The sequence below is a fragment of the Bufo gargarizans genome, chromosome 2, assembly GCF_014858855.1.
Source record: "Bufo gargarizans isolate SCDJY-AF-19 chromosome 2, ASM1485885v1, whole genome shotgun sequence".
In the NCBI taxonomy this organism is placed as follows: domain Eukaryota; kingdom Metazoa; phylum Chordata; class Amphibia; order Anura; family Bufonidae; genus Bufo; species Bufo gargarizans.
The window spans coordinates 485152088-485164270 of record NC_058081.1 but is presented as its reverse complement, the minus strand read 5'-3'; positions in this window follow the sequence as shown (position 1 = coordinate 485164270).

The following is a 12183-nucleotide window of genomic DNA, read 5'->3' as shown; positions in this document are numbered from 1 at the left end:
ACTTGCCAAGCTTTTAAGTTGCATAGCAGTAGTAAACCTCAGCTTGGTCACATGTAGGGTATTGACATGTGGCTTACTATGGCCATAATGTAGGCACCAAGCACATTCCTGTATTTGGACATAATTATTGGCTCTTGTCACTTAGCTGTAATTCATCGAACTTCATGGAAAGTGATTCTGCAATGGTCTTAATCTGACCAACCAACAATAGTGATCTTCACTAAAGAACTATGTGCAAAGTTTCCCTTCCTAACTAGGAAAGCTCACTTCATATATAATCCCCCCCCCCCCCTACCTACACTTAAACACTAAGTAATTGGCTTTTGCTGAAACCCTACTTATGGCACAGCCTGCAGCATATTCTAGACATGCAGTGTGGCAGGCGCACGCACTATGAAGTGCCTTTTGCGCTGTGGCATTAGAAGAATTTTGATATCTGACATGTAGTCATTACTTTGTAATTCCTTTAGCACCAGTCTATGAAAACAGTAGGTTTAAACAGCATGCCAAATTGACACTGCTGCCTCTTCAGCAGATTGTCCATGTACAAAACACGTGTTGCATAAAGTATCACAAAGGCAGTATGCATAAAATGGTGGTTTAACTTTTCAATCTTGTCATTCAACATAAAATAGTGGTTATAGTTCTCCCTTCGGTATCTGTACTTAGTTATTTTAGCACTTTAAGATTTCTGAGGTCTAACTAATTCACTTTATGAATTTGGTCACAATTTGCAGTTAGCATTATGTATTTGCAGATTGGTTGTATGCAGTTTGGATTGCAATATAAGTAAACGCACATAACTAGTTCAGCATATGGCTCTTAATTGCTACATTAACAGTAGGAACATTATATAACAGTTTTAAATACCTATTTTGGCCTCTCTGCTTCCATAAAACAGCTCCTAGTGGAGTGAATGTCTGTTCAGATTATCTCTGCTGGTATAATGATTCTAGCAGCTCCAGGCTGTGAGGCTGGCTGTGATTGGTCAAAACTCCTGCCCAGCAATAACAATTTAACTCTATGCTTGTTGTGTCATTGAGCTTAACTTGCATAATGAATCTTCAAGGCATATTATCTCTTCTGATTCTGTGAACACAATATGACATCCAAACATGAAGTCACTAACTGTTTTTCCTGATGCCTCCACAACGGCACTACGTGGAGGATTACCCCGCCTTCTCCAGGGACAGGAAACAGCTTTCGAGCCCAGCCAATAAAGGGCCCCCTCCCTCTTACCTTGCCAGTTGTTTCCTGTCCCTCAGAAGGATCGGGATCTCGAGCACCAGCGTTACCCGCGCGGCCTTTGGTTTGTTGTGCCGGAGGGCCGTCGCAGGGGAGAGGGTCGCGGGACCAGGTATCTTGGTCCTTCCTCCCCTTGGTGAAACGCCAGCTGCGCTGGTCACCCCTGGCTGTTTGTCCGCGTTCTGTGAGAACCGGCGTCTCTGTGCGGCTCGAGGGGGCGTGCCTGGGCACGCCCCCATTTTCCTCCCATAGCGCTGGCCCCTATGATGTGGGTGGTCACGTCATCAGAAGGGGCCAGCGTGACGCATGGGAGGGGGCGGAGCTTCATGCATAAGGCTGAAGTAGAAGCAGTCGGCGGCGTTCTAACCAGAGGTCCTGCAGTTAGAGTGCCTACCTGAAGACCGAACCGACGATGCATGCCGGAGATGACTCCCCCCAAAAGGCCCACAGATTCCTCCAGGCCTTCTAGCCTAGTAAACCTCCTCCCTACTCAATGTATGAAGAGGTGTTCTTTGTCCATGCACCTGTATTTACTTGCACTGGATTTTTTTTCTTCTGGTGGTGGTTCCTAAAAAGCAAAGAAAGGGAGGTAGATAAAACTATTCTTACTGTTGTGTCTCCTAGGGAAGAGAATCTTCTAAAAAGGAGCCATCCATCAGAAGAAAATGTGCTGTGTGCAAAAAACGCTGTCTGGCTCTCATAAAAAATCTTTATGCCAAAAATGCTGTGACAAAGTGGTCTCAGAAGAAACCCCTTCCTTGGTGGAGACTCTGAGAAATATCATTAAAGAGGAAATTGGATCAGCAGTAGAAGCAAAGCTATCTACCATACAGCCCAGACCCTCTACCTCGAACGCCTCCGTTATGGTGCAAGTTTCCGACCTGGATGAAGGAGAAATTTCATCAGGTCCAGACTCTGACATTTTGGTAGACACCTATGGTCGACCCATGTGTTCGGTAGAAGAGACAGAGGTCTTGCTAAAAAATATCAGAGCTACAATTAACCTGGCAGAAGCGAAAGAGCCACTATCTGTACAAGATCAGATGTTCGCAGCTCTAGGGGACAAGAAAAAAATGTTTTTTCCAGTCCACGCTAATATTAAATCCTTAATCCAAAACGAATGAAAAGAGGCAGTCCGCCTCTAAAATTTTCAGAAGGGAATATCCATTTGGAGAAGGGGACTCGGCCACCTGGGATAAAACTCCTAAGGTGGATGCCCCCGTGGCAAGGATTTTTAAAAAATCTGCCCTACCCTTTGAAGACCTGGGACTTCTCAAAGATCCCATGGATAAAAAAATGTGAAGGTCTCCTAAAAAAAAACCTGGGAATCCTCCACCGCGGTATTGAGACCAGGTATTGCTGCCACCTACACCGCCAGAACCCTGTCTCTGTGGTTGGGACAGTTAAAGGAACATATTGGATCCGGCACGCCCAGGGAAGACTTCCTGGCTTCAATCCCAATACTGAAGCAAGCTGCCAATTTTATCGCCGATGCCTCAGCTGATATAGTAAAGTTGTTGGCCAGAACAGCCGCCCTGTCCAATGCTTCACGAAGAGCTATTTGGTTGCGTATGTGGTCAGGTGATACAGCGTCAAAGAATAAGCTTTGTTCTCTACCATGTGAAGGTGACAGTTTTTGGCACAGCTCTAGACGACATCCTGGAAAAAGCCTCAGATACAAAAAAGGGCTTTCCTACTGAATCAAAGGTGTGTTTTTTTTTTTTGTTTTTTTTTTTTTTTTTTTTTTACAAAAGACGTTCCTTTCGTGCCCAAAAGCGGGGGAGATTTGACCAAAAAAAAAGATTCAGGGCAGTCTACCTGAGGGAAGGGGGTTCTTGTTTAACCCCGACAAGTCCACCCACACATCCTCCCAATGACGCCAGAGGGGCTGTAGGGGGAAGACTCAGGTTTTTCCACTCTGCCTGGGAGAACATTCAAGCTTGCCCCTGGGTACTAGAGGGGATAAAAAATGGATTCAGTCTGGAATTCAATCATTATCCCCCAAACCGATATATGGAGAACATAAAACTAAAAGTAGAAAATCAAGAGGCTATGGACCTACAGATATCACTCCTGCTGGAAAAAAGAGCCATCGTTCCTGTACCAGTGGAAGAACGAAAGGAAGGGTTTTATTCACCGATTTTCCTAATAAAGAAACCGAATGGCTCCTTCAGAGCAATTATAAACTTGAAAGCCCTGAACAAGTACATAGTGTACAAAAGGTTCAAGATGGAGTCAATAAAGTCCGTGACCAACCTCCTTCAGAAAGACTGTTTCACGGTAAAATAAGACCTGGCGGACGCCTATTACCATGTTCCAATCCGAAAGAAAGACCAAAAGTTTTTGAGGACGGCAGTATGGTTCAAAGGATCCCTATGTCACTACCAGTTCCAGGTTCTTCCATTTGGCCTCAGTTCAGCTCCAAGACTGTTCACGAAGGTCATGACGGAAGTGGCAAAACATTTTCATCTGGCAGGGATCCTATTGATCCCATACTTGGACGATTTTTTGATTGCAGCTCCATCGGAAGACCTCTTGTTTTGTCATCTGCAGGTTATACAGAACACCCTGACCAATCTAGGATGGATGATCAACAGAGAAAAATAATGTCTACTACCCTCAAAAAGAATGACATTTTTGGGGGTTCTTCTGGACTCAATACTAATTTATTCCTTTCTTCCAGAGCAAAAACAAGACACCTTGATTTCCAGCATCAAAAATTTCCGGAGACAGGAACGTCCCTCCCTCCGGAAGATAATGACAATCCTCGGTCTTATGACTTCAACGATTTCATCGGTACAGTGGGCCCAGCACCATACAAGAGAACTCCAGTCCTTTCTGTTGGAGAGCTGGGACAAAAAACAGACTTCCTTAAACAAAAGAGTGAAAATTCCATCCCGTGTAAAGATATCCTTGTCTTGGCGGATGAATCGATCAAATCTTTCCCGAGGAGTGGCCTGGAAGCCGACAAATCAAGTAGTCATCACTACTGATGCCAGCCAACACGGGTGGGGAGCCCACATGGGAAAACAGTTGCAGCAGGGCCTATGGGATTCTCACCTTCGACAAGCCTCGTCAAATTTGAGAGAGTTGACCTCAGTATGGGAAGCCCTAAAAGCCTTTGCCCCTTTCGTCCCCCTGAAAAATGTAAAGATTCTATTCGACAACTGTAGCCTACCTGAACAAGCAGGGGGGAACAAGGAGTCGCTCCCTTTCCTTAGTGACAGCGAAAATCCTAAGTTGGGCAGAGAAAAACCTACGGTCTCTATCTGCGACCCATGTGAGGGGAAAAGAAAATCGGGTGGCGGACTTCCTCAGCAGAGACCGGCTAAAGGCAGGAGAATGGACATTGAACAGACAAGTCTTCAAGCAAATCTGTTCCAGATGGGGCACTCCAAGTGTCGACCTGTTTGCCACAAGAAAAAACACACAGGTCAGGGACTTTTTCTCCCTCTCAGTCCTAGATTGCCCCTTGAGTGTGGACGCCTTGTCAACTCCTTGGCCCCAACAACTTCTCTATGCCTTTCCCCCCTTTCCCCGATACAAAGGGTACTGGGCAAGATCATGGAGGAAAATGCCCAGATCATTCTGATAACGCCGTTCTGGCCCAGAAGATCGTGGTTCCCAGTCCTGAAGAACCTGGCAGGGAAAGACTTTTGGATCCTCCCTCCTCAGCCGGATCTATTGTCTCAGGGCCCAGTTGTTCATCCCAAAGTCACCCAGCTTCGCTTAACAGACTGGAGGCTGAAAGGAGTATACTGAGAGGGAAAGGATTTTCAGAGGCAGTAATATCCACCCTTTTGCAAAGTAGGAAAAATGTTACGTCAAGGATATATCTGAGAGCTTGGGAAGCCTTTCTGAGGTTTAGTGGCGATAAATATGACCCTTCTGGAGAACTTCAGGTGGCGCTAATCTTGGACTTCCTTCAATCGGGACTAGACAAGGGACTGTCTGTAAGTACCCTAAAAGTCCAGGTAGCAGCTTTAAGTGCGTTCTTAAATACCAAGCTATCAGACATAAATGTCATCAAAAGGTTCCTTAGGGGGGCAATTAGAATCCGCCCAAGATTAAGGTCTTCTGTTCCGCCCTGGGATTTAAATCTGGTACTATCCAGATTAATGTATCCACCCTTTGAGCCTATAGCGGAAATCCCCTTGAGAACATTGACCCTCAAGACAGCCTTTTTGTTGGCCATCACCACAGCAAGAAGAGTAGGGGAGATTCAGGCCTTTTCCATCCTACCTCCTTATCTCAGGATTCTAGAGGATAGAATCATATTGAAACATGTTCCTGAATTTCTACCTAAAGTTGTAACAAAGTTCCACTGTCAACAGGAAAGGCTATTTCATAACTTAGACGTTAGAGGATGCATCCTGCAATATATGGAGGCTACAAAAAATCTAAGGAAGTCGAACCAGCTACTTGTGCAGTATCTGGGTCTACATCGTGGACAGGCAGCTAGCAAGTCTTCCGTCTCAAGATGGATTAAAGCCTGCATTGTCCTAGCCTATGAAACAGAGGGGCTAGCCCCTCCACCCTTGTTGAGAGCCCACTCCACCAGGGCATTGGCCACATCCTGGGCTGAAGGGGCCTCGGCCTCGATAGAAGAAATATGTCGGGCAGCCACATGGTCCAGTCCAGATACCTTTTTTAAACATTACAAATTGGACGTCTCTGCGAATAGAGATTTGTCTTTTGGACGCAAAGTCCTGTCGGCAGTTGTCCCATCCTAATCATGTTTTCTATATTTTTCCTCCACGTAGTGCCGTTGTGGAGGCATCAGGAAAAGAAATAATTACTCTTACCGGTAATTGGATTTTCCTTTTAGCCTCCACAACGGCACGAGGAATCCCCCCCCCCCCCCCCAAAAAAAAAATGAAAAAAAAAAAAAAGAGAAGGGATAATGTTGAATGTTTAACGTTTTCATTTCTATTACGCTCAGGAGAATTAATCCTGACCTCGTATGGTGAATGATATGGTTGTTTGATACTATTTACTTCATTAAATTTGAATTGTTGCATCTATCTTTGAGTACTAGGTTACTAACTGGCAAGGTAAGAGGGAGGGGGCCCTTTATTGGCTGGGCTCGAAAGCTGTTTCCTGTCCCTGGAGAAGGCGGGGTAATCCTCCACGTAGTGCCCTTGTGGAGGCTAAAGGAAAATCCAATTACCGGTAAGAGTAATTATTTCTTTTGTCTTAGCACAAACATAGGCATTTAAGATTATTGGCAGGTTTAGCTGTATAAACATATAAGCTATATTAGCAACCTAGGACAGGTATTAGCTGGCCAGCTACATGCAGTCTCTTGTGGAAAAGTTGAATCCAATGGGGGAAACATAGATTAAACATGTGGGTTTGTAAAATGGCTCAAGTCAACAGTACTAATTAATGTGGGGCCCTTTAAGTAAGGTATTATGTCACTTAAAGGGTAACTCATGTTTTCATCCCAAAATTAATTTTAGCATGTTACTGCAGCATTATACATAAAGCATTCTTTAGTTTCTTCACATACCACTGTTTTCCTTGCGGTTTTTTTCTTTAGTTACAGCTGTTTAAACATTTACAATATGAGGACCTTCTCAAGATGGTTCCTCTGCCAGCTCTGAGGATGAAACGGCTTTCCCTCACTTCACATACACACTTCCTGTAGCCAGCAGCTCCCTGCCACCCAATAAGATTGGATAACCGAGACATGCCTCCCCACACTGAAGCTTAATGCAGTGTAAGGACCACGTTTCTGCTTATACTAAAAGGAAGACAGACAAGCCCTAGCAACAGTCTTTTAAGGGAGCGTTGAAAAGGGACAGAGGACATTTTTGAAAGCTGTTATTTTGAGGTGATTACAGATCTTTTGACAATCATTGAAAGACTAACTCGGGTATACAGGCCTAGCTGTAATAAACCTAGCAAATAAAAAATTACTCTTTAAGCCTCAGTCACACGTCAGATTTCCTTCAGCTTTATTTCTTTTATATCGCCAAAACAAGGTGTTGCTCTAAACACAACAGGTACAAATCTTTTCCTTATGGTCTATGGAGGCTCCAATCCCAGGTTTGGCGCCAAATCACTGACATGTGAATGAGGCATTGTGGGTTTATTTCTGGCATGCATAAAAATATCATGAACCCGCCATACCATCTTCATATTGTAAAGAAATGGGGTAGGAGGCCTGTTTTAATGTGAATTTGACAAATTTTGGGAGTAAATGGGTTTAACAGGCTTGGTGATAAAGATGTCAATTAGGTGTGATTAAATAAAGCAAAATGAACAAATTGCATACGGAATAACCCATGGAGATAAGTTTCAACCACATCCTACCTGGATGATTTTCTTCAATGGTGTGCCCATTGTCTTTTCTGCCTTTCAGACCCTCCTCCCAGCACACATGTCTGAGACAACCACTAAGAAATTTGGCTCTCGGCACAATGGGGGTTGGATTGGTTTATCTATCATTACACAGAACATAGGTAATATAAAAGGTGACAATCAGTACTTGTGTGTAAAATATTAAACACAAGGGATAGATTTAAGCTGTACCTGAAACTTAAACCATCTCCAATAGCTTTCAGCTTCTAGTACACGGTTGCTAAAGTTAACAGATGTGTAACTCTTAACCTTAAACCAAAACGAACAAGTGGAAATGATATATAAAAGTATAAATTTATTATAAAGTATAAAGAATGGAACAGCTACAGATGATGCAAGGATACGGAGAAGCGCAGGGTCACAGACACCACAAAACACCAATGTATCTGTGGGTTATAACACACAGAAAGGTACAGTCCATTAATGATAATATAAGCTCAGGAATTACCTGGATGGCCAAATGTGATGTCTCCGCAAAGAGACTATGCACGAGTCATGCAAATGACCATACCGGGTACAAAAAAGAGCTTTATCACACTACACATAGTACTAAGACAGTTGAAGCAGACCATGGAAATAACAAGTACTCAGGTTAAAGTAACAATGTAGACGATATACACCATGGGTGTGTTGAGGGACTCACTATGGATGTGTACAGAGGTCCCAGGCAACAGTGTGAAACAATACTGGCTCAGAACGTACCTGAAGACATGGTGGTGAGTGGGCGTACGGACCCTGGGCGCATAACCTCGACGCGCGTTTCACCTTACGGCTTCATCAGGAGTGTAACTCTTAACCTTAGCATCTTCAGGTCTTGACTAGTGATCGAGCATGCTTGGCCGAACACCAGTTCCGCTCAAGCATCTCAATGCTCGGCACATGGCGGTATTTGACCGAATACCGCATGTGCTTGAGCGCAATGCTCAAGTCTCTGCCCTGCATTTTCTTGGCTGTTATGCAGCCAATAAACGTGCAGGTAAGTACTGCCCTCGCTGTAATGCCGTAGCCTTGTTGGCCGCTGGCATTAGTGATTGGCAGGCCGGAATGCGTCATCGGGTGCTATATAGCACACGATGATGCATGTTCGACTCATTCTTAGTCAGGGAGAACTGTGCTGAGGAAGGGACAGACGGAGTGATTTAAGAATATTTCTACCACCAAAACGTTTTAGAGACCTTCTAAGGACTATTCTGTGTGGCAGCAATATCTATTTTTAGTGCATCTTTTGCTAAATAGCGTACAATAGTTAGGCTGCTGCAGACAGCAACATTAGCTGTGCCACATCTCCAGTGTAAAGTGTGCGCATCCAAAAAATATCTGACATCCAGTGTACTTTTTCCATAGACGGTGTCTGCTGCAGACAGTGACATTAGCGTCACCACATCACCTGTGTAAAGTGTGCGCATTCCAAAAATCTGAACTTTGTCAATAGACTGTGTCCTCTTCTGAAAGTGACATCGCAGGGCCACATCTGCAGTGTAACGTGTGCGCTTCAAAAATGTATCTGTGACATACAGTGTACTTTTTTGCATAGATGCTGTGGACAGTGACATTACCGGTGGTACCTCTCCTGTATAACGTTTCCTCATCCAATAAAACAGTGACATTCCCAGTAATTTTTAATTAGCCGCTGGTGACCTCATTGACATTATGTGCGGGATATCTTATGTGTGGCGTTTCCATATCCCAACTACCTTTTTAAATTTGTTTGCGCATACACTTCCAAATTCTATGCTACTGTATGTGTGACAGACTTTCAATCATATATAACAATTAACATTAGGAAGGCAAGCAGTAAGGGACTGGGCAGTGGCAGTGATGCTGATAGTGCACACAGAGGCCGTGTTACAACTGTGCCTGCTGCCAGAGCACAAGAAAAACAATCATCCATGATACCTAGCGCCATATTCCAGTTTGCAGTGTGGCGCAGGACACCACTCTTGAAGTCAAACCAGTGCAACCAGGTGGTCGGTTGGATTGCAGCAGATAATGCTTCCAGTCGGTTAAGCACCACCTTGTCTTCCACCAAGTCCAGTCTCAGTAGCCAAGAATCTGGTCAACACAATCCTCACCCTGATCCTCTTTCCTCCCACCATGGAGAGTTGTGGCAAACAAGTGATCCCACACTCGGATATTCCGAGGAGCTCTTTTTAGCGACATAACTTGATTAGGCCCTCTCGCCAACCACGCTTGAAGAGGGATAGATCTTGTGCCCTGATTCCCAAACTCTTGAGCATCCACAATGACAAGAAGATGATGGTGGGGAACGGCAATTACTGTTTAATGAGGTGGATGATAATGAGACACAGTTGCCAATAACTCAATGGCAATTACTGTCTTGAGGTTGATGAAGAGGATGAGACACAGTTGTCAATCACTGAGGTTGTGGTTAAGTCAACAAGTCAGGTGGATGAGCAGAGTGAGGAAGTAGGAAGAGGAGGTAGTGGACGATGAAGTTACTGACCCAACTTGGGAAGGTGGAACAAAGCTGAGCAAGGACAGCAGTACAGAGGGGGAGGGATCTGCTGCACCACAACAGGCTGGAAGAGGCAGTGGGGTGGCAAAAGGGAAAGGCGGGCCACACCAAACAGGCCCACAACTGTTCCACGGAGCACCCCCTTGCGGAAATCTCCCTTGCCAAGGGGTAGGTGTTTCCTCAAAAAGCGCCATACTGTGAAAGTACAGACGACAAAAGAATAGTAGTTTGAAACCTGTGCCGTACCAAAATGAGCCGGGGCGTGAATACTAGCAACCTCACCACCACCAGCATGATCCGCCACATGGCATCCAAGCATCGTAATAAGTGGGATGAATGCCTGGGTCCACAAGCTGTGTCTGCTGGTCACACCACTGCCTCCTCTTCCCCTATGTTACGTGCTGGCCAATTCCCTGTTGAAGACGCAGGCACGAATGCCTACTGCCCTGAACCTGGACCTTCGCAAGCACCATCAGCGACCACATCCACTTACATGTCCCAGCGCAGCGTCCAAATGTCCTTACCCCAGGCATTTGAACACCAGTGCAAATACCCAGCCACCCACCCACAGGCCATAGCACGAAATGTGCAGCTTTCCAAATTACTGGCCCTGGAAATGTTGCAATTTAGGCTCGTGGACACTGAGGCCTTCCACAGCCTGATGTCGGTGGGCGTCCCACGTTATGCAGTCCCCAGCGGCCACTATTTTTCAAGGTGTGCCGTGCCCGCCATACACTAACGTGTCCCGTAACATCACACGTACCCTTACTAATGCAGTTACTAAGAAGGTCCACTTAACCACAGACACATGGACAAGTGCATTCGGCCAGGGACGCTACATTTCCCTGACGGCACACTGGGTGAACATTGTGGAGGCCGGGATCGAGTCATACCCTGGGATGGGACAGGTGCTACCGACGCAAAGGATTGGGGGCCCTAATTCCATCAGGGTTTCTGCCAGCACCTACGTTAGTGGCTCCAACCCCCACTTCTCCTCCTCCTCCACTTCCACCTCAGAATTATCCACGTGCAGCACCAGGCAGTTATCAGTCGGTAGCTGGAAGCAGTGCAGCACTGCAGTGGGGAAGCGGAAGCAGGCCGGGCTGAAGATGATATGATTAGGGGACAAACAGCACACCGCCGCAGAGCTGTGGCAGGGGATAAGAGATCAGACTGAGCTGTGGCTCTCGCTACTCAATTTACAACCAGGCATGGTTGTGTCTGATAATTGCCGTAACTTGGTGGTGGCTTTGGAGCTCGGCAAGCTCAGACACATCCCATGCCTAGCCCACATGTTCAACCTTGTAGTTTAGCGGTTTATCAAAACCTACCCCAATTTGCCTGAGCTACTGGTGAAGGTGCGCCGCGTGTGTGCACATTTCCGCAAGTCATCAACAGCTTTAGCCAGTCTGTCAACGCTGACGAACAAAACGGTGCAATACCAGAAGATCCTTGTTGAAAAATTGCTCCAAAAATTTCCATCTGACAACGCTTGCGGCAGAGTCCGTAGTTCCTTGGCCAACCGAGGAGGGGAGAAAAGGGGAACACACAGCAGTTCCAACAGAGGCAGGGAAACACTTTCCAAAGCCTGCGACAGTTTCATGACACCCCGCCAGCAACCTCACCCTGATGCACGGCCTAATGTCACAAGGAGGATGTCCAAGCTGGATACGTGGCACGAACTGACGCTCTATGCCTTGGAGGTGCTGGCCTGCCCTGTCACTAGCGTTTTGTCTGAGCGGGTATTTAGTGCTGCTGGTGGCATTAAAACAGATAAGCATATCCGCCTGTCAACTGAAAATGCTAACAGGTTGACTCTTATAAAAATGAACAATGCCTGGATTGACCATGACTTCTCTACTCCACCAGAGGAAAGCTGATGAACATAAAGGCACTTTAAATGTGTTGTTTATAATGTACTGAATACACTGCATTCCCATGCACCTCTTCCATCGATAAAAAGGGTATATGGTTGAATCTTCCTTTTCTCATCCTCCATTATATCAACATGCTTATTCATCGCATATATGCCCTTCGCATTTCATGTTTTGCAGGGTCAGCTCACCAGCAGGCCCTCGCATATAATGTTTTACAGG